This window comes from Rattus norvegicus, chromosome 17, assembly GCF_036323735.1.
Source record: "Rattus norvegicus strain BN/NHsdMcwi chromosome 17, GRCr8, whole genome shotgun sequence".
Lineage (NCBI taxonomy): Eukaryota > Metazoa > Chordata > Mammalia > Rodentia > Muridae > Rattus > Rattus norvegicus.
The window spans coordinates 19,185,738-19,206,950 of record NC_086035.1 but is presented as its reverse complement, the minus strand read 5'-3'; the positions used below and the strand labels follow the sequence as shown (position 1 = coordinate 19,206,950).

General features: G+C 45.6%; 1 protein-coding gene across 19 annotated transcripts in view; it reads right to left on the bottom strand.

Moving 5' to 3' along the window:
- The window catches only part of Atxn1 (ataxin 1), a 411,355-nt gene that overhangs the window by 147,801 nt on the left and 242,341 nt on the right, over positions 1 to 21,213 (bottom strand). The window lies entirely within an intron of this gene.

Below are 21,213 nucleotides of genomic sequence, written 5' to 3'. Positions count from 1 at the left end.
CAGCCCCGTGCTGCTGTGGTGCGGGAGGTAAGAGCAGAGCTGGAGATTCCTGAAATCTCCAGGAGAAATTTCAGAACGTAAAGAAAGGTCGAGGGCAGGAAACGAAATCTGGAAGGAGCACCAAGGCACACTACGGAGCCAGGCAGGAGGATCGTGGTTTGGGCCACAGCAAAGGGCTGTCTTCAACTGCAGATTCACGGTGTTTCTTGTGCCCAGTGTCCGCAAGACCGTGTAAGTTTCCACTTGCCTCTCTGCCACATCTCCCCAGTGACTGTAACATTCACATACACAAAGGTGGTACGAGGAGGCTCTTCCTGAGAATAGGACCGGATCCAGCTGGCTGGTGGCTTTAATGCAAACTGCTGCTCACAGCCTGGTAGAGAATGCTCTACATCTGGATTTCCTGTTTCCCCTCCTTTCTGGCAAACCCACAGGAGCAATCACTTGGAGGCCAGTATTATCAAAGGTCTGCCCTGGGAGGAGCGACAGTGGAGGGCATGAATGACTGTGTACCAGTGGCTTTGGGGGACAATGGAGATGTAGGGTTGCTAGCTCCAGTCAGGATTTGTTTCTTCCAGTGTCATGAGCACAAGTTGAACATACTTGGGGCTTGAAGTTTTAGCATTGTGGGTGTGGAAAGTGTGATTTCTAGTAGGGGAAAAAAAAGTGGCTCTCTCAAATAATAATAAAAACAGCAATGATGATGACAGGAAGAGGAAGACAATGAGGAGGAAGAGGAAGAGGAGGAGGAGGAAGAGGGAAAAGGAGGAAGAAGAGAAGGAGAAAGAAGAGGAAGAAGAGGAAAAAGAGGAGGAAGAGGAGAAGAGGAAGAAGAAGAGGAGGAAAAAGAGGAGGAAGAGGAGAAGGAGGAAGAGGAGAAGGAGGAAGAAGAAGAGGAAAAAGAGGAGGAAGAGGAGGAGGAAGAAGAGGAGGAGGAAAAAGAGGAGGAAGAGGAGAAGGAGGAAGAGGAGAAGGAGGAAGAAGAAGAGGAAAAAAGAGGAGGAAGAGGAGAAGGAGGAAGAAGAAGAGGAGGAAAAAGAGGAGGAAGAGGAGAAGGAGGAAGAGGAGAAGGAGGAGGAAGAAGAGGAGGAGGAGGAAGAGGAGGAAGACAAAGAGGAGGAGGAGGAAGATAAGAGTAACATAATATCAAATCTTAGATTTGGAACTGGTAACACTGATTAGTAGAAGTCAAAATAAATTTTTTAAAAGGGAGAGACAAAATTAGTTCAAAAAGGAGGAAGGACGTATCTATTCTCCTGGAATTAATCATGGCTTTTCTAGTGGATCTATCTTATGGAGCACTTTCTTATTAACTAGCACCTCCAGAGGACAGAATTTCACTTAATGCCACTACACTCAAATAGGGCCAGAAAAGTGAACAAGAGAGGCAAGGACCACGTTCTTCTCACACCCAGAGGGATACAGCTTCAGGGAACTGTACCAGAGTGTTTTTAAAATATGTTAAGATTAGAGACCCAGACAAGCATCAGGAAGGGACAATAGACAACTGTGATTGGGAGTGTGGGGCCCAGGTGGGGCTTGCAGAGAAGTAAAAGGCAGAGAGAGCTTAGTGCAGGCAAGGCTGGAGGTGCAGCTCAGTGGCAGAGCCCTGGCCCAGAAACAGGCCTCAGGTTTCAGCCAAAGGAAACAGGCTGAGCATCGGCAAGCCTCCTCTAGAGTTGGACTCATTTCTGACACTGTTTTGATGGAGTCCTTTGTTACTTATTTCTTCAACTACCTTCAGAGATCTCGGAGGAAGCAATTCTTCCCTCTGAGTTAAGAAGCACTGCCAGGAAGAGCCATTCCATGGAGGTATTGTATCCATGTGACAGGCAAGGAGGTGCTGGTTCCCTGAAGTACCAGAGGTTACCCCAACATAGTAGTGAACTGAAAGGCTGTCTTATCACAGGTTGGTCACAGCTGAAGAGAATCCACTCAAAGGGGGCTCTAGCCTGCATGATGGCGTATGCCTGCAAACCCAGAACTGGGGAGGCTGATGGTAGGAGGATCATGAGTTCTGGGCCAGCCTGAGCTCTGTGGTAAATGTTAGAATTGCAGGTAAGGCTGGGTCTATAAAGGGAGGCCCTGTCTCAGAAACAAAACCAACCCTAAAGGAAACAACAAAAATAAAAAACATTTCAAAGAGCATAAGCCAGTTGTTACGTGCGAAGTTCTGGGTGTGTGTGGTGGCGGGGGTTGACAAAACCCAAAAATTTCTGGCTTTCGAGCGCTCATACACACACACACACACACACACACACACACACACACACACACACACACACACTCACACATACTCACTCACACACACATTCACACACTTACACTCACACACTCACACACACAGACTCACACAGTCACACACACTTACACACACAAACACACACACACTCACACACACAGACTCACACACTTACACACACAACCACACACACTCACACATAGACTCACACTTACACACACTCACACACTTACACACACTAACACACCCACCCACACACACAGACTCACACACACACAGACTCACACACACACAAACACACACTCACATAAACACATTCACACAAACACACACTCACACACACTCACACACACTCACACACAAACGCACACACAAACACACAAACTCACACAAACACAAAAACACACACATTCACACACACACAAACACACACATAAACACACACTCACACAGACTCACACACAAACACACACACTCACACAGACTCACACACAAACACACACACAAACTCACACAGATTCACACACACAAACTCACACACTCACACAAACACACATTCACACACAAACACACACTCACACACACACATAAACACACACTCACACAGACTCACACACAAACACACACACAAACACAAACTCACATACACAAACACAAAAACACACACATTCACACACACACAAACACACACACACACACACACACACACACACACACGCTTGTCTGATTTTTTTTTAAATCATCTCTCCTGTACCTAAACAACATTTTATGTTCAACTTCAACAGTCCCTACCACGTTTGTCCTGTATTGTAAATTGGGACTCAGTTTATGTAGCCCCAGTGAGGAGAGGAGCATATACAGAAACAAGCAGTGAGAAAGCTCTGTTCGTCTCCAGTACTTTCTTGTTCCCCACCCTCCCAGATCTGGTTCCACATAATTCTTTCATTAAGGAAAAAGAAAGTCAGTATTTTGTATCCTCCAAACTGATGTAATCCGCAGGCAGGCCCACTCATGTTCTCTCTCTGAATGGAGTCAGTCTGGAACAAATGTGGCCGGCCGAGCCCTGCCGAGTCTCTTCCCATTTAAGATAGCCAGGATAAAATATGATTTTATCCGCTATAGCTTCTCACAGAAAAACACAAATATCAATACCGTTCCACCTACAGGTCTGGGAATATACCCCACCCTGACAGTTATGACAAGCCTCAGCAAACCCGGAAAGAAGAGAGGGTGCAAAAACCCGAGATTCCTTGCAGCCTGGTTGTCCAATGTCTTTGCCATCAGACCTGGGGACATATGCCAGGCTGACAGTCTCATCCTCCGTTCACAGGACAAAGGGACACCACGCCAGCTTCTCCTTCTCTTGCCTGCCCGGAGCACTTGCAGTCTCTGCTGCACATTTTGACCCCAGGTCATTTTCAAGTCGGTACTCTAGTATTGTCTTTTTACCCTCCATTGGGTTTACTGAAATCGTGAAGGCTCAGAGACTTTATAAGCTTCCTGAGGACTGAGACCTTGCTATGGCCTTGCTATGCAAGCTCCTAAGAGCATCTAGCGGGTAGAGCTTTGAATGAAAAAGAAATGATCCGAGGCCCAAGCCCCATCTAGAAGAATTTAACCCTTACCTGCAAAAGGCTTAGTCCTTCATAGCTATAGTTCAATCTCTTCCCTGCAGAGGGTCTCCCCTTCTTTCTCTCTGAGCAGGTACACTTTAACATGTGTGTGGAGGCCAGAGGACAAGTTATGGGGTGTCATTTTTAACGGGGTTTCTCACTGGCCTGAGACTCAGCAAGCAGGCCAGCCTGGATGACCATCTGACCATCTGTCTCAGTGATCCCGGGGCCGGAATTCCAAGCTCGATTGTTTTCCCCTTTGAAATAGGGTCTCACATGTGGCCCCGGCTGACCTGGAACTTGCTATGTAGAGAACACTGGCCCTGAATTCACAGAGATTTCACATGCTTCTCCCTCCTCAGTACTGGGATTAAAATAAATACCATATGCCTGCTTTTCTAAAGAGTAGACTATGGGGGTTGAAATGTGGGCCCTCATCCTTGTAAGGCAGATACTTTACTGAATGAGCCCCCCACCCAGCTCCCCAACCCCTTCACCTTTCTCTGACATCCAAGGACTTGGAGGTGTGGCAGGGGCTTGCCATTCCAATGGAAGTTTCCCACAGAACCGGGAACAGTTACACTTGGCCTCCTCCTTCCTGGTCTTTGAATCCATTGCTTTTTTTTTTTTGTTCATTAATGGCCTCTGGAAAGCTGTTTCCTCCCTCTCGACTATTCACACACTCATTCCACCTTCTTGCCGGCAGGAGCCCATCTAGACCCTAGATTCTCACAGTGTGTTTCCAAAAACCTCTGTGGTTGAGACTCTCGCCCTGTGTGGAGTAGACCTGGAGATCTCCAGCTGAAACCCGCCTCAGACTCAGAGAGAAGCCATCCCTAGAACTGCTCATTGGGAAAGCTTAGGTGTGGGTCGGAGAAGCTGTAGTTCCCAGGAGAGAACGACACTACTGTTCTGGTTCACACTCAGAGAACCAGCCCTCTACAGGGGCACCCTTTCAGCCAGATGGGGGTGGGTGACCCTTATCACTCTAAGATTGATATCCTGGAATGGATGATGTTAACATAGTCCAAAGAGATGCCAAATGACCCAAGCAAAATAAACCCATACACTGTTAAATGTGTACATGAAACCTGGGAAACCTGCAATCTTCCTCCACTTAAGTTCTTAGTCTATTATGACATCTCGCCACCTTCCTAAGGTCAACTCTATCCTTCATCCCTTTTCTTTCCCTTTTAGCTCTCAACATTTTCCCTAGCCTATAAGCATGCTACCCTTTCTATTTCCCGAATACAATGTCCTAGAAGGTTTCCAAAAGCCTAGCGCCTTGATCTGATTGACCAAGGAACAGGTTAAAATGGAGTGCAAATCTCAGGTCGGCATTTCAACACCAATATCCTAAAGCATGGGAGTTGGAGTTCCACCATGATTTTTATAAACTGTTTTCCTCATTTAAAGGTCATCACAGCACATGCCTCCCTGATGCAGGGACCTTTCCCAAGTCTTCATCCTAATGAGTTTCTGTCTTAATGCCTAGCTTAGTTCACTAGAGCTTGACTCAAGTTTTCTGTCGTTTGAGAGGTTTGCATCTCTGTCCCCCACTCCCACCCTCCACTCCCTCTCCCTATACCCTACCCCCATCTTCCACCTCAAGTTAGATTTATTCCCGGAGTTTTCAGTTATAGTGTGACACACGTGACCCTCTGCGGGTCCCCACCATTGGCCTGTCCCTAGTGTGTCTACACATCTCCTCTAAGTAATTCAGGGAATATTTTTCCACATCCGGATGTTGTGAAGGTATCTGACATCTAATTCAGACCCCAAACCACTAAGTTTAAACTACAGGGATTACACATGGTAGGTCAGACCTGACTGGGTAGACCTTTCAAAGGGACAGTGTTCAACACGGGAAAGGACATGTTGGCAGGGGCAAGTCACATGATATGAAACGAAGGAGACCACAGGAAGCTGAAAGTAACAAGCACTGCATAGACAGCAAAGGAACAGGGGCCCAGAATTAACAACCACAAGAAGTAATGCATACAAATAACCACGTGAACTTCAGAAAGGCCCTGGGCTTCAGGCGGGAAAGAACCTCAGGTAACTTGTGATGTCATTCTGGAGAGAATAGGAACAGGGAAGCTAAGGGAGCCATGGATGAGTGAAAGAGAGAAACTGGTGCCTAAGAAACGGGTTCTAGTCACTGCCCTTTGTGTGTACAGTAGTAGAAATTAATACACGTGTCACTATGAATTCTGATTTTCTATGAGTCTTCTTTGAAGTGTTTTTGCTGTGTGTGCATGTGTGTGTGTGTTAAATGAAACAGTGTCTTAAGTAGCCCAGCCTGGTCTTGAACTTCTGACCTTCCTGCCTCTACCTTCTAAATGCTAGGGTTACAGGAATGTACCACCATGCCTCCACCAGCTTTTATTGTTCTACTTCAATCTAAATAAAGTAATACTTTTCATTTCTCAGAGACGGCATCACTCTGGAGTTTTGTTTTGCGTCTTTAAAGACAGCACGTTACTCTGTAGCACTGATGGTCTGGTCCTCAGTTCATAGCCTAGTCTGGCCTAAAACTCACAATAATCCTTCTGCCTCAGGCTCGTGAGGGTTAGGCCCGAAGGATGTACCACCATGCCCATCCAGCTCCTGCAGTCCCTTCCTGCAGTTCCTTTTTATCCTGAGCTGTATTTCTCCTCTGTATGCCTTTGTCACTGTCCCATGGCTGGGAAGAGACACCATGACCAAGGCAACTCATACAAAAGAAGGCATTTAATTGGGGGCTTGTTTATAGTTTCCATTAGTCCATTAGCAGCATGGTAAGGTGCATGGCGGCATGCAGGGAGGCACTGGAGCTGAGAGCTACGTGTTGATCCATAGGCGAGCGAGCGAGCGAGCGAGCGAGCGAGAGAGAGAGAGAGAGAGAGAGAGAGAGAGAGCACACTAGAAGGGAGGAAGACTGAAACTGGTGTAGACTTTTGAAATTCCAAAGCCCACCCTCAGTGACACACTTCCTCCAATAAGGCCACACCTCCTAATCCTTCCAAATAAGTGCCACTCCCTGAAAACTAAGCATTTAAATATATGAACCTGGGGGGTGGGGCAAATTCATCTCTCCCAAGCTACTGGATATGTATGGTGCCAATCGGCTTGCTTCAAAACTTCCCGCCTCCCTGCCCAAACCAATTCCTATTAAGTTTCCAACCCATGCCAATGGCACTGTTGTCTTCTCTTTCTCCCATGGTCTGTTTGCTGTCAATCCCTAACTGTGCCCACTCTGTTCCCATAGCCCCATGCTAGTCCCAACTCCTGGCAGAAGTTCACATCATTCTGGTGCCTTCGGCAGTCTAGCCAAAATGAGTTACCCTCACAGTTCCAAACCGCCTGGAGTAGCCATTAGGTAATGTGGCTTCTTCCTGTCACATGCCATATCCACAGGTCCCTACAGCTCCTGGAAATCTTCCAAAACCCCTTTATCAGAGGGGTACAGTTTAAGACGGATTCCCACACTGTGCCCTATTCTGGCTTCAAAAATTCATACCACAGCAACTTCCCTGCCTCAGTCTCTAACAGTAGACTTTTAAATGATTCATTTCGTATGTGTATATGAGTACGCAGGTGCCATAGAACTCGGGGGTGTCAGAGGAGAGCTCTCAGGTGTCAGATCTTCTACCAGGTGGGTCCCAGGAACGTAACTGGGGACACGGGCTTGTTGGAAAAGTCCTTTACGAGTCGCTCCATTCTACGCAATGTGTTGAGGACTTCCCCAAGCTGTTCATTCAGTTTCACTTCCTACTTCTCCTCTAGGGTGTTTGCTTGTTTATCTGTTTTGTTTTCCTGGTGGTGCTTGAGACAGGGCCCAGAGGCTTGCACAAGCTACACGAGGCTCTGCGGCTAAGCAACAGCTACAGTCCAGCTCACGCACTCTGGGTCAGCCGCACGGAGCCACTGACTTCCTCTCTGGGAATCCACCACTGTTCCATATGTCAGAACACAAGACACCCACCTCCTGCCAAGCCCACACCCAGCCTTTCCTATAGTTCCCATCCTCCTCCTGGCTGTGACTTCTCCATCGGAAGTGCGGTGCTACGATTTTGCACATGAACTCTGGCAGATTTTACTCCTGACCCTCAGAGGTAGTCATCGCTTCGTGCCTTCTCCTGAAAGACTTGACGCCTTCCTGTGCAGTTTGTAGCAACATCCACCACGAACAAGAGTCTATTCCCGTCTTGCTTTTCATAAGCTCCCAAGTGTCTTTTTCAAAAAAGACCTTTTATTTTAAATCGTGTATTTTTCTGTCTGTGTGGGGTTATGTGGACATGAGTGGAATTGCTTGCAGAGGCCAGAAGCAGGTTTCCTAAAGGTAGAGTTGTAGATGGTTGCTAACTACCTGAGTTGAGCACTAGGAACTGATCCACCGTCCTCTAGGGTATATACTCTTTGTGGCTGAGCCATCTCACAAGCCTCTGGAAGGCTTTTGTAAATCAAAACCCCTTGATAAATTCCTGCTGACTAGCTGGACCTGCTGGCATACAGCTGCAACGTCAGCACTCAGGAAACTGAAGCAGGAGGATTACTGGGAGTTCCAGGCCAGCCTGGTCTATGTAGCAAGCACTAGGACAGCCAGAGCGATGTAGCAAGACACTGTTTTTAAAAATTAAATTTGTTTTTTTTTTAAATCACACACAAATAAAACAGAAATTCCTTTTGACTAAGCTGCCTTGTGTGTGTGGTATTTTGCTTTGCTTTGTCCTGCCTTCTAACCTCTTTCCTAGTGGTAATCAAATGAGAGTTCGTTCCCTCTCTCTCTCTCTCTCTCTCTCTCTCTCTCTCTCTCTCTCTCCTCTCTCTCTCTCTCTCTCTCTCTCTCTCTCTCTCTCTCTCTCTCTCTCTCTCTCGGTGCCTTGGAGAAAAACCATTACATAAGCCAGCAAAGAAACTGCTCAGTCAATGAATGAAACGTTTTGTAAGAGCCTTTCCTTCCCATGAGGGACTAAAGCTGACTTCTGAGGAAGAAGAATCAAGCAGAGCTGTCAGGGGAAGCTGAGGTGAAAACACTCAGAGAGGTGGGCCTGAGGCTGCACCAGTTCACACAGGTAGGCAAGGAGCAATGGGAACAGGGCACAGAAGGACTGGTGGGCGTGAATCCTAAGAAATACTGAAGGACCAGGTTCATTCACCAGACCGTATGCTCCCCATGTAACCAACGACTAACAACCATCATGGATTAATGACTAGGAAGCACCTTCCAGACTGGCTACCCCTGGATATACGTGGGCTGTTAACTGCTTGGTGTTGGGGGGAACTCAGAGCTGAAATTAGCTAAAATCTATTCAAACAAGGTGAAGTTAGAGAAATAAATGTTTAAAAATTCCTCTGGTCAAAGATTTAAGACCCCTTTCATTCATATCGACCCATGCCACCGTTTCCTATTGTTAGTGAATCTCATTACATGAGGGTGAAGCTTTCTTCATGTGTGTGCATGTATTTGTATGTGTGTGTATATGCACATGCATATGCATGTCCGTGTGTGTGTGTATGTGTGTGTGTGTGTGTGTGTGTGTATCTGGGTAAAATATAATGATACATCCAGAGGGAATTAGGTCTGTGTGGCAGAAATAAAATGCGGATAAGAAATAAAAATTCTGTAAATAAAGAAATATATCTAATAAAAATAAAAAAAAAGAGATAAAAATTCTATGGATACTTATAGGATACCTGATTGGCAATTAGATGAGTCTATGGGGAATTAGTTTAACAACAAGATAGCTTGTGCTTCTTGCCAACAATTTATTCTTGGGTTTATCTGCTACACTTCTGGTCTCATGGAGACACTTAGGTCCTACAGTAGGGGGTACTGTGGCCCAGGAGACAGTGAATATTGATCTAGAAGTCTGGAGATCACCCTGTAGTTTCATGTGTCCTAGGTTACTAGTCCCCTTTCTAGCTGCCATGAATCACATACACCTTTTCCCTGGAGAACAGCACTTTTTGTTTGTTTGTTTTTTAGATTTATTTTATTTTATGGATGTGACTACACTGTCGCTGTCTTCAGACACACCAGAAGAGGGCACTGGATCCCATTACAGATGGTTGTGAGCCACCCTGTGGTGGCTAGGAATTGAACTCAAGACCTCTGAAAGAGCAGTCAGTGCTCCTAACTGCTGAGCCATCGCTCCAGGCTCTGGAGAACAAGTCTATTCATTTATTTTCATTGACAAGTTTTTGGGTCTCAGATAGCTCAAGTCAGCCTAGAACTTGCCATGTAGCCCAGGGCGACTTTGAACTCTTGATCCTCTTCCTTCTACTTCTTGAGTATTATGGGGTGTACAGGCATGGAGCACTACACTTGGTTTTATACAAAGCCGAGGATCAAACCCATGTTAGTGTAGCATTCCACGAACAGAGTTACAAGCCTAGCCCCTTAAACCTCTTGTCAGCCTGTCTCCTTGCTACAGTATTATGACTTTCTGATGCAATAAATTATAAAGTGTTGCAAGACAAAGAGAGCATTCAAAGTGTCTTGCCCTTTGGGAGAGGCTCAAGAACATGACTCTGGCTTCAGAACTGAGATTTCAATGGGCTCAGGCGTGAGCACCACGTAATAGGAACGCTACTTGGCATGGAACCCGTTGAAACATCAAAGGTAGAAAGACTTTGATGTGGGTCCTTGGGTGCCAGGTACAGTGCTAAGAGATGCAGTTATCCTTCCCACGAATGTGGGCTTGAAAACCTGACAGCATATCTGGAGCAGACATTCATGGTGCGGAGGGCTGGAGGGAATGTGGGGCTTTAGGTGTAAGCACACACACTCACAGCCCAGGTTGAGCTGCATTAGGAGTCACCATGGGAGTGAGATGCTAAGCTCTACTTGCTCTAGCATTCGAGATGTAAATAAAAGGCCACTGTTTTCTGAGTCAAGGACCCTGACAAGAGGCATTTGCAATTTGTCTTCAGAGTCAAGAAGTTCAATTAAAACACCTGATAATCGCAGTTCATTAAAAATCCCAAGGAATTTTTTTTCTTTTAACATAATGAGCGTTCTACGGGGTTCTCCCTTCCCTTTTAAAGTGGAGCGTGATGGTGAAGGGCTCAACTGTAGCATCTCTTAGGAGGCACAGCCATGAATGAGGCCAGGAGTTCAAGGCCGTTGGCTACGTGCACAGTTTGAGAGCAGCCTAAGCTATAAGCTACCCTGTCTTAAAAATAAATAAATAAATAAATAAATAAATAAATAATAAAAGCAAAAGAAGCAAATGTAACAAATGTATGGATTTAAAATGATTTTAAACGATCGACATCTGCTACCACCAGATGTTTCTAGAACTCGTTCTGAAGCAGGGGCATTGCCCTGCTTGTATCACAAAAGTGACTAATGTGGGTTCCCCCTCTGTCTTCATCTCCCATGCTTAAGAGTTTATCCTAGTATAAGGCTCCGGGGATTCTCTCGCTTACAACGCTTCCCGTATCAGGAAAGGAGACAATCTCTCTCTCCCTAATTGTTTTGTCGAGTGAGCTCTCAAAAGTTCATTTTTGTTACCCCTTTTCAGGCAAAATAAGAGGCCTTTTACAAAAATTCTATTGCTAAAACAATGGAATTCTCCCGGGAATGGCTTCGTTATGGAAACGAAATGACAGCTCCTTTTATGCAGCCAAGCAGAAAGTGCGCGCATAGAAAAGACATCCCAAGCACTCAAGTGTGTGTGGGAGGACAGAAGATGCTATTTTTAATTCCGATTGCAGCATCTCTCTCCTGCGGGTCTTTTGGCATGATCGTAATCATAATAAGACTGATCTAGAAAGAAAAAGAGAGAGATTTCCATTCCTGCTGACCCCAGCAGAAAAAGAGAAAGAGCGAGAGAAAGAAAGCGAAGAGAATGATTAGTGCTGTTATCTTCTGCTCTGAGACATGGCTGAGGGCTCAGAGATCTACCTTCAAGATGCTCAGAACGAAGACTCTCTCGAGTTCAAAGCACTGACATCCTGATAGCAGCGACCTAAAGCCTTTTCGTACCCATCCGCACGCACTAGGTACTTATAACCTTCTCACCATATAGAGTTTGCAGGAGACTGGCGGGTCTGCTGGGAAGCCGCGTGTAGCTCCTTTATTTGTGCCTAAGAGTAACCATTTGATATGCCAGCCTGGTGGAAACATCACGCAGGACACCCAACGTCTAATTTCAATAACCAGACACCACAAGGCACCCAAGTTGACAAGCATGGGGTGTTCTAGGTGGCTGTTAGAAAGTGAAGTGATGAACTCAGAGGTCCACGAAGTGTGAAGGATCTGCAAATCTGACCTTAGAAGAGAAAGAGCTGAGGAGGAAGACGGAATTACAAAGGCCAGCCGGCTAAGTTAGCTCGTGGCATTAGTGGAGGAGTAAGAAAGAGGTTTCTCTTTCTAATGGAGGTGTGATTAATATTGACTGTCAACTCGACAGTATTGGGGACCCACAGAAAACAAGCCTCTGGGAATGCCGGGAAGGATTAGCTACACCAGGAAGCCACTGAGCAGTTTGTGAAGGCGTACACGTAATATGCTAATTAGGTGGGCGGGGAAATGCAGGCTGAACTTGGACAGCCCGTCCCATGGGCTGGGGGCTTAGACTCAACACGAAGGACAAACGGAGCCGAGTGCCACCCTTCATCTCTCTCTCTCTCTCTGCTTCCTGATGATGGGCACAATGTGACCAGCTGCCTCAACCTCCTCACATCAAGATAAGATGTCCCCACCAGGATGAACCTACAAGGCAAAATAAACTGTCTTTCCTGAAATCACTTTCACCAAGGTATTTTTCTCACAGCCCCAAGACAAATAACTGGTAAAACAGGTCAAGTTCACTCACACAAAATTGGTCATTTAAACCATTTTTAAAGTATATAATTCAGTCACTTTTTTTTTCAGTGCATTTGCAATGTTCTGCAACTGTCACCACCATCTAACTTCCCAAGACTTTTGTTATGCCCCATGAGACCCCCAAGTTCACGACACAGCCCTTCTCTGTTCCCGCTCTTCTCAGACACTGGCAATGTTGAACCTGGTCTCCCACCTACAGAGCAGCCTGTGGCAGTTACACACGCACAGAGTCATGCACAGCAGCGATTCATCTGGTTAATTTTGTGATATCCGGAGCCAAAGAAGAGGCGTGGCACTGGGTGAGTCTGGGAAGCTAAGTACTTCCAGGAAAGATAAATTAAGAACAAGCAATGCTTCCTTAGAAGGTGTGGCACCTCCTAACGGGTGACCCAGACTGAAAGAGGCACAAGAAAAAAAATTGGGGTTGCCTGGTTCTTGCTGGGTGAGTGTGTCAATTGCTGGGTAAGTGTGTCAATTGTTTCTGCTGCCAGCACTGTCTGCTGACGTCCGACTCCTGCTTCTCCCGACCTCCAACATGGACAGAAGACCAGAGATGGCCCGGGAATCTGCAGGCCTCCATTACCAGATGGGAACTGATCAGACGTTCATCTGTGTTGATTGGACAACTCCCAGTTTTGCAGTCTCTCCAATACGCAGATAGGCCTTGTTGGACTCAGTCTCTATCCTGTAAGCCAATCTATTCAGAATATAGACACACTCTATTGGTTCTGTTTCTCTAGAAAGCCCTGTCGAATGCATGTACTATGTGGCCAATGGTGACTGGCAGTGTGTGTGTGTGTGTGTGTGTGTGTGTGTGTGTGTGTGTGTGAACTGCCCCATAACTGTCATCTTTGTCTTAGCAAGTATTTCAAGGTTCATCTATCCTGCATTATGTAACACTATTTGACTTCAGTTTTGGCTGAATAATATCCTATTGTTTCCATATACCATACTCTGGCATCCTTCATCAGTAGTAGACAATTATGTTGGTTCTACTTTTGATATTTATGAACATTCAAATGCACTTATTTGTCACCCGTTTTCAGTTCTTTGAAGGCATAAGAGTGAACCTCCTGCGTCGCAGGGCAATGACGTATTTAGCTGTGTGAGGAACTTCAAAAGTGTTACTCACACTGGCTCTATGGCACCAAATTTACCCTCACTGTTGAAGGTTTGGGGATACGAAGGATGTTAGCTCAGCAGAGTGCTTGTCCATCATGCACAAGGCCCTGAATCCAATCTGCACCAGCATGGAAACTGAATGTAGTGGCACGTGCCTGCAATTAATACTTGCTAGGGTGAGGAAGGAGGCTAAGAAGTTCAAGGCCATCTTCAGCTACTTTGCAAGTTCAGAGCTGAAACTGTCCTATATGACATATCAAACAAAACAAAACAAAAACAAAGACGAGGGAGGAGGAGGAGGAAGAGGAGGGGAGGAGGAGAAGGGGAAGGGGAAGAATGGGAAGGGGAAGGGGAAGAAGGGGAAGGGGGAGGGGGAGGAAGAGGGGAGGAGGAGGGGAGGGGAGAGGGGAAGAAGAGGAGGAGGAGGAGGGGGAGGAGGAGGGGAAGGGGAAGAATGGGAAGGGGAAGGGGAGGGAGGAGGGGGAGGCGGAGGGGGGAAGAAGAAGAGGAGGAGGTGGAGGAGGAGGAAGAGGAGGAGGAGGAGGGGAAGGGGAAGAATGGGAAGGGGAAGAAGGGGAAGGGGGAGGGAGGAGGGGGAGGCGGAGGGGGGAAGAAGAAGAGGAGGTGGAGGAGGAGGAGGAGGAGGAGGAGGAGGAGACTAAAGATTTCAATTGGTTCACATCCTTGCTTCTTATGTTTTTTCCTTCTTACTGTCACCACCCTACTGAGTGTGAAACTGGTTTTAATTTGCACTTGCCCAAATGTTAATGACACTCAGTGGCCTTTTGTGGACTTCTGGACCAAGGGTGTATCCACTAAAAAAAAAAAAATAAACTGTCTAATGGAGGGTTTTGTCCATTTTTTACACCAGATTACTTCTTGATTAATTTTGGAGCTGTGGGAACTTTCCATGTATTCTACAAACTTGACATTTTACGGAGAACATGCTTTGGATGTATTTTCTTCCAGTCTGTGGGTTATCTTCTGATTATGTTCTTTGAATGTATGTATTTTTTTTCTATTTTTACTTTGTCTCTTGTGCGAAGCATCCTAAGGATCTCATGCCAAATCCGAGTTCATAAATTTTATCCATGCTTCCTTCTCGGGACCCTTGCGATTCGAGCTCCAACATTTAAATTTTTGGTCTACTTCAAACTTTTCGTATATGACCAAAGAAAGGCTCTGACCCCCTTTCGCATGTGTACACCATGTGTCTTTTCCAAGTGCCTCAGTTCTATTTGATGAGGAGATGTAAGAGCGATTTTGAGTAGAAAGTAACTATAGTCCTGGATCTTGAGAAAAACTTTTATATGTGTTATATATGCTTGTTCATGCGTGCACACACAAACACACATACACACACAGAGAGAGAGAGAAAGAGAGAGAGAGAGAGAGAGAGAGAGAGAGAGAGAGAGATGTTTATACACACATATGGATAGAAAATTATCTTTAACTCATGTTTGGATGTAAAGGGACTCTCTTTAGCATATGGTAAATATATAAATGGTATTTTTATCATCTCACATTTTTAAGCTCTAGTCCACCTTTCAGAACCATGACCCTCCAGTCACGAGCTTTCAGAGAAGCCAACCAGCATTTGGGTGGTCTGTTTACAAGGACCAGTTTCCAAAACCAACAAGCAGTTTGAACTTGCTTTGTTTCCTAGCCCTTCCATTCCCTTGCTCCCCCTCCCATGCTTCGCCCTTTACCGCATTCCCGCGCTCCCCTGCCTTTGGGAGTCTCGAAACTTCCACGTACTCTCCCATTCACAGTCTCTCATTATAACTCAATGTCACATTCATACAACATCATGGACGTACAAGAGAAATAAAATAAATTTTGCATGATGCCTAAGTCTCAACTTTTAGGAAAACAAAAGTTTAGGCTGCAGAGTTCCAGGTTTCCCTCACACTCCCAAAGCATCAGGATACAATCCTGGCCAGCACCTTGTAGTCTGCTGAAAGGGGCTGAGAAGATGGTTCAGCCCAAGTTACAGGATATTGAAAAAGCTCTGGGTGGGCCTCTAGTGTACGGAGAGGTAGAGACTAGCCATCCGCAGAAGTCAGTCGCTAGAGTTTGCTATGTCTCTCAAAGATAATCCCCCTTTGCCCCTGAATACCACCTAGACAAAGACACTATCTTTGTTGAACACTCTCTACAGACAGGGACACCTTCTTCGCTTTTGAAAACTCACAAAACTTGAAGTTAATGTATCGGTCGTCACTCAAGCCCCCACACCTTGTGAAAGCAAGCTTATGATTTTCATATAACAGACGAGGAAACAAACAGAGAGGGTGGAGCAACCTGAACGTTGCATAGCGTGGACTCACGCACAATCCTTCCGTGTGTCCTCGGACAGTTTGACACCAGGATCCATGACAGGAACAGCAACATCACGTCATCCACTCTGTGGAAAGGGGCCGGGAAATAGAGACATTTCCTTGCCTAGAATGATGCTACACCCTGAGAAACCCATTGTAAATGGATGAATACCATAAATGCAGTGAGTGCCCTGAACCGAGGACAGCCCAGCCTAGCAGGAGGTAGCCTATAGAGCATCTGCCTTTCTCTCTTATTATCACAGGGGTGACTGGAACTTGAGGCTCACTACTGACCTCTAGCACTGAGCTTCAAGGGAATATCAGAATTCAGGGAAACATAGCACTACTCCCCATAACCTAACTGGAGTAGGGTCCTCAGAAATATCAAGGGAGGGACAACTCTTTCTGATATACGGTATTGGGACAGCGGATCGTGAAATATCTTATGGTAGAAAAATAGCAAATACCAAGGAAGCCATCACTATACTTACTTGTGAATTGCCCCAATGCCTAGCTTAATTAATGAGAAGTGGCAAGACTGAAGGATACAAAGCCAGAAGCCCCACTACTTAAAGTCCTAGGTTCTAGAATAGAATGAGGCACAACTTCCAACTCGTCACATCTTGCATTACAAAGAAGGAGATGTATTACCGAACCTTTATCCAATTACTAAAGTTAAAACTTGACGAGCACATCAACAGTGGCATTAAACACTGGGAAGGTGTCATTTGTTCCTCTTCTTTCAGACTGGTGAAAGACATAACATGTGTAGATATACATGCTTACACATGAATGCATACACACAGAGAGAGAGAGAGAGAGAGAGAGAGACAGACAGACAGACAGACAGACAGACAGACAGACAGACACTACCCTCAGTCGAGGGACAATCACATCTCTATCCTCTCAGAGGTCCATCTTCCTGAAAGTGTGGAATGGAGGGGTGTGATAGGGTAGAGAGGTGTGATAGGGTGGGGGTCTGATGCAGAGGGGCGTGGCGGCAATGGAGTGGAGGGATGGGACTGGCTGTTGTCTGTGACTCACCAAAGAAGGCAATTGGATAGATTTCTGTGCATCAGCCATTAGCAGCCGGCAAGGATGGGAGCTGAGGTGGGGGTGGGGCAGGAGTCGGGGGAGTGTGGTCAGGAGTTGGTTGAAGGGGGAAAGTTTTCACCTGTGGGAGTTGTACCTGTTTGTCTCCTAACTGTAGAGAATCTGTCAACTTTTTTTCCTAGTGTATCGAGACTTTCCACTTCAAAGCCATTCTCACTGGGCTCGCAATTGCCGTACTTTTAAGTTAACTACTTCTTAAAGTGCTGTTTAAAACACTGACATCTCCAACCATTTCTCAGAATGTCTCTAACTTCACAAAGTCTCCCGGTTCCTCAAGAGTGCTACTTAAAAAAAACATACTTGACAGCCAATCTCCAGAACATGATTTGTACAGAAACCATGTTCAAATTACTTTATATCAAGGCATTTAAGAGAAAATGTGGTTTTCTTTGTAATAGGCTAAAAATAGTCATATCCTTTATCTTCCGCCGAACATGCACATATGCTGTCTAAGCTATTACACTTAAACAAATTGAAAAACAGTAGGGTTCTGGCTAGGGGCCACGCAGAAACAAAACTTGCCCAGGATATCATCTGAAACACTGAAAAAAGTACAATTAACTGTTATTTTCCACAAAGTTTCAATGCTGCACAAAGAGTTGAGAATTGTCAGCCAAACCCAAGACAGCACCTAATAAATCCCATGCCTCAAGAAAGCCAGAAAGAATTAGTCCAGTTTTAAGTAAAGAGAGAGAGAGAGAGAGAGAGATTGAGGGAAATTATATTGTTTATATATCTACTACTTCTTATTTGAACTATAAGGTGATATAATACTGAAATCAACCCCTTTGATGATTTGTTTCTGAATATCTGTAAGTCTTATTCCTATAACACATCTACTTATTTCTTCAAAGACCTATCATGCAAAGGATTGGAAGATAAAAGGTAACCCTTGCTTTGAACATAGAATATAGACCCACTGATTGTGTGCATGTGTGTGGGTAGAAGGAGAGGGTACATGCACACTTACATGTGTGTGCACATATGAAGAGGCCAGAGGTCAATGTCAAATGTCTCCCTCTATTGCTCTCCTCCTTACATTTTGAGACAGAGTCTCTCACAGAACATGGGGCTCACCCATTAGGTAGACTATTTGGCCGGCAGGCTCTAGGGCTCCTCCTGTTTCCCCCTTCCCAGGGCTAAGAGTAGAGGTATACCCATCACCATGCTTGACTTCTTACCTCGGTGCTAGGGACCCAAACTCAGGCCCCCGTGCCTGTGTGGCAAGCACACACCAACCGAGCCAGCTTCCCATTCCAGGAGGCTGATGTCTAAAACACTCCTCTGATTGTCCCCTGCTGTAATCATTGAGAGCGAACAGAATCATATCGTCAACAGAAGGGACTTTCAAATGTACGTTGTTTTAATCCAGAACCTGCCTTTAAACAAATTCCGTTTTAGAAATCTGATACTCAGGGAAGTAAAATTGTGGCTGTTGGTTCTGTCTAAACTGTTGTCTCCTCACGGCCTCACTCAATACCCCAGGTACTTCAGAAGTCAACTTTACTGATGCTGGAGGCGATGAGAAACCATTAGGCCCTTAGGGAGTGTGGCCTACCTTGCACCTGTGTGGACAGTACATTTCTTTTTATAGTATATCGTTGTGTATGTGAGTCTTGTAGCACACATAACATGGCACAGGTAAGAAGAGGAGTTTGGGGAGTCAGCTCTCTCCTTCCACCATGAGCTCCAGGGTTGGAACTTAGGCCCTCAGCTTGCACCCTGCAAACACTTGGACCTGCTAAGCCACTGTGCTGACTCCACATTTCTTTTTTTAAAAAAAGATTTATTTATTTATTTTATATATGTGAGTACAGTGTCACTGTCTTCAGACACACCAGAAGAGGGCATCAGATCTCTTTACAGATAGTTGTGAGCCACCATGTGGTTGCTGGGAATTGAACTCGGGTCCTCTGGAAGAGCAGTCGGTGCTCTTAACCGCTGAGCCATCTCTCCAGCCCCTGACTCCACATTTCTTTTTTTTTTTTTTTTTGGTTCTTTTTTTCGGAGCTGGGGACCGAACCCAGGGCCTTGTGCTTCCTAGGTAAGCGCTCTACCACTGAGCTAAATCCCCAGCCCCTGACTCCACATTTCTTAACTAGTGCAAAGTCCTCTCACATGGTACCCAGTCCCCTCACATGATGACAGTCTCCTCTATGACTTGATTATTTATTTCAGACGATACCAAGTTCAATGTTCCCCCAGAGTCATGACACTCAGGCAACAGTGGAGAAGTGACCATTCGTAGCATAGGTCAGACTTTGCAACACGCTCTTCCTCAACAATTGAGACTTCCTATTTCTCATCTACTAAAAAAAAAAAAAGCCAAAGTATCCCAGCCAATTTTCTTTATGGCTGGACACTGACTAAATTCCATAGGATGTTGATTTAAATTGAGCCTGTTTTTCTGGGTGGTAATTCTCGTTCATGTGCCTTTCATCCGAGCTAACATCAGGGGATAAAATGCTCATCTTATAACCAAAAGGACCTGAGTTCCATTCCCAGAACTCGTGTGATGTCAGCTGGATGTAGTGGCACACACTTGTAACACCTCTGTGAGAGAGGCAAAAACAAGGTGGATGGATCCTGGGAGGCTCCTTGGCCAGCCAAGCCTAGTCTACTTGGGAAGCTCTAGGCAATGAGAGAGACTCTGCCTGAAAAACAAGGTGGAGGACTCCTGAAAAATGACAGCCAAGGTTTAATTTTGGCCTCCACGTTCATCTACATGCATTAACAAACAAACAAATAAACAAAAATGAATGAATGAATAAAATTTATCAACTAGAGGATGTTTGTAGATAAGTAGAAGGTGTGAGAAGGCATTTTCAGCAAACCTTTAGGATATATATGTACACACAAACGTGTGTGTCTCTCACCAAGACCTGTGCGTTGTTTTGGCTACGCTGGCTGGCCCAAATCCTGCCTCCCCAGTACTGGGAATTACAAGTGGATGTTACTGTGCCTGGATTTTTGTGTGGGTGCTGAGGGATCAAACTCAGGTCCTTCTGCCTGTGTGACAAGAACTTTATGGACTGAGCCGTCTCCCCAGTTTTGTCATAACCATTTTAAGTGTGCAGCTCGGTGGCCCTAAGTAGACTCACCGCATTGTATACAAGCATTATTTATCCTTATCTATTCCAGAGCTCTCCATTTGAATTCTTCAACATCCATACATCTAAAAAGCTGTTCCTAGTGAGTCAGAGAGAGGGGTGACCAGACGGCTTCCCTCATGTCCCCACCTGGTATGTTTATTGTGTCTTCTGTGGTGGAAATGAGGGAGTCAGTGAAACTTGCCCATTTGCTTAGCGGTGTGCTGCTAGTTTGGGTTACTTAGAGTGAGTTTCCTGTTGTTACTTTCTTTTTTTTTTTTTGGTTCTTTTTTTCGGAGCTGGGGACCGAACCCAGGGCCTTGAGCTTCCTAGGTAAGTGCTCTACCACTGAGCTAAATCCCCAGCCCCCTGTTGTTACTTTCTTAAAACCCTCACTGATTCCTAGTCCTGTGGATCCCCAGAAGTCAGCCTTGACCCCTGGGATTTCCTGGGCTTCCCAGAAAGCACTGCCTTTTAAATAGCAAAACCTGTGTGAAATAGCCTGACTGGAATGTGGCTGCTTCCTTCCAAACAAACAAACTGTTCCCTCCTGGATTGAGATGGGAAGCTCACAAGGACTTTGGGAAACTTAGAAGCCTCCTCCATGATGTCAGATGAGCAGTCAATCATCTTGAATGGGAGGAGACTCCTCGCTGAAGCTGTTTATGAATTATGAGGGAGACTGAAGTGATGTGGCCCTGAGGAGTCTTTACTTATGCTGGGGTGGGCGGAGTCACTCCTGTCCTATGAGTAACTCCAATGGACTTGCTGCTTCAACAAACTAGACTCAAGTGAGAGGGTATCATTGGTCTGCTCCCCATCTAGAGGGGACAGACACATAATCATTTGTTCATGTTTCCTCAGGAAAAGGCACATAACAGATATTACACAGATC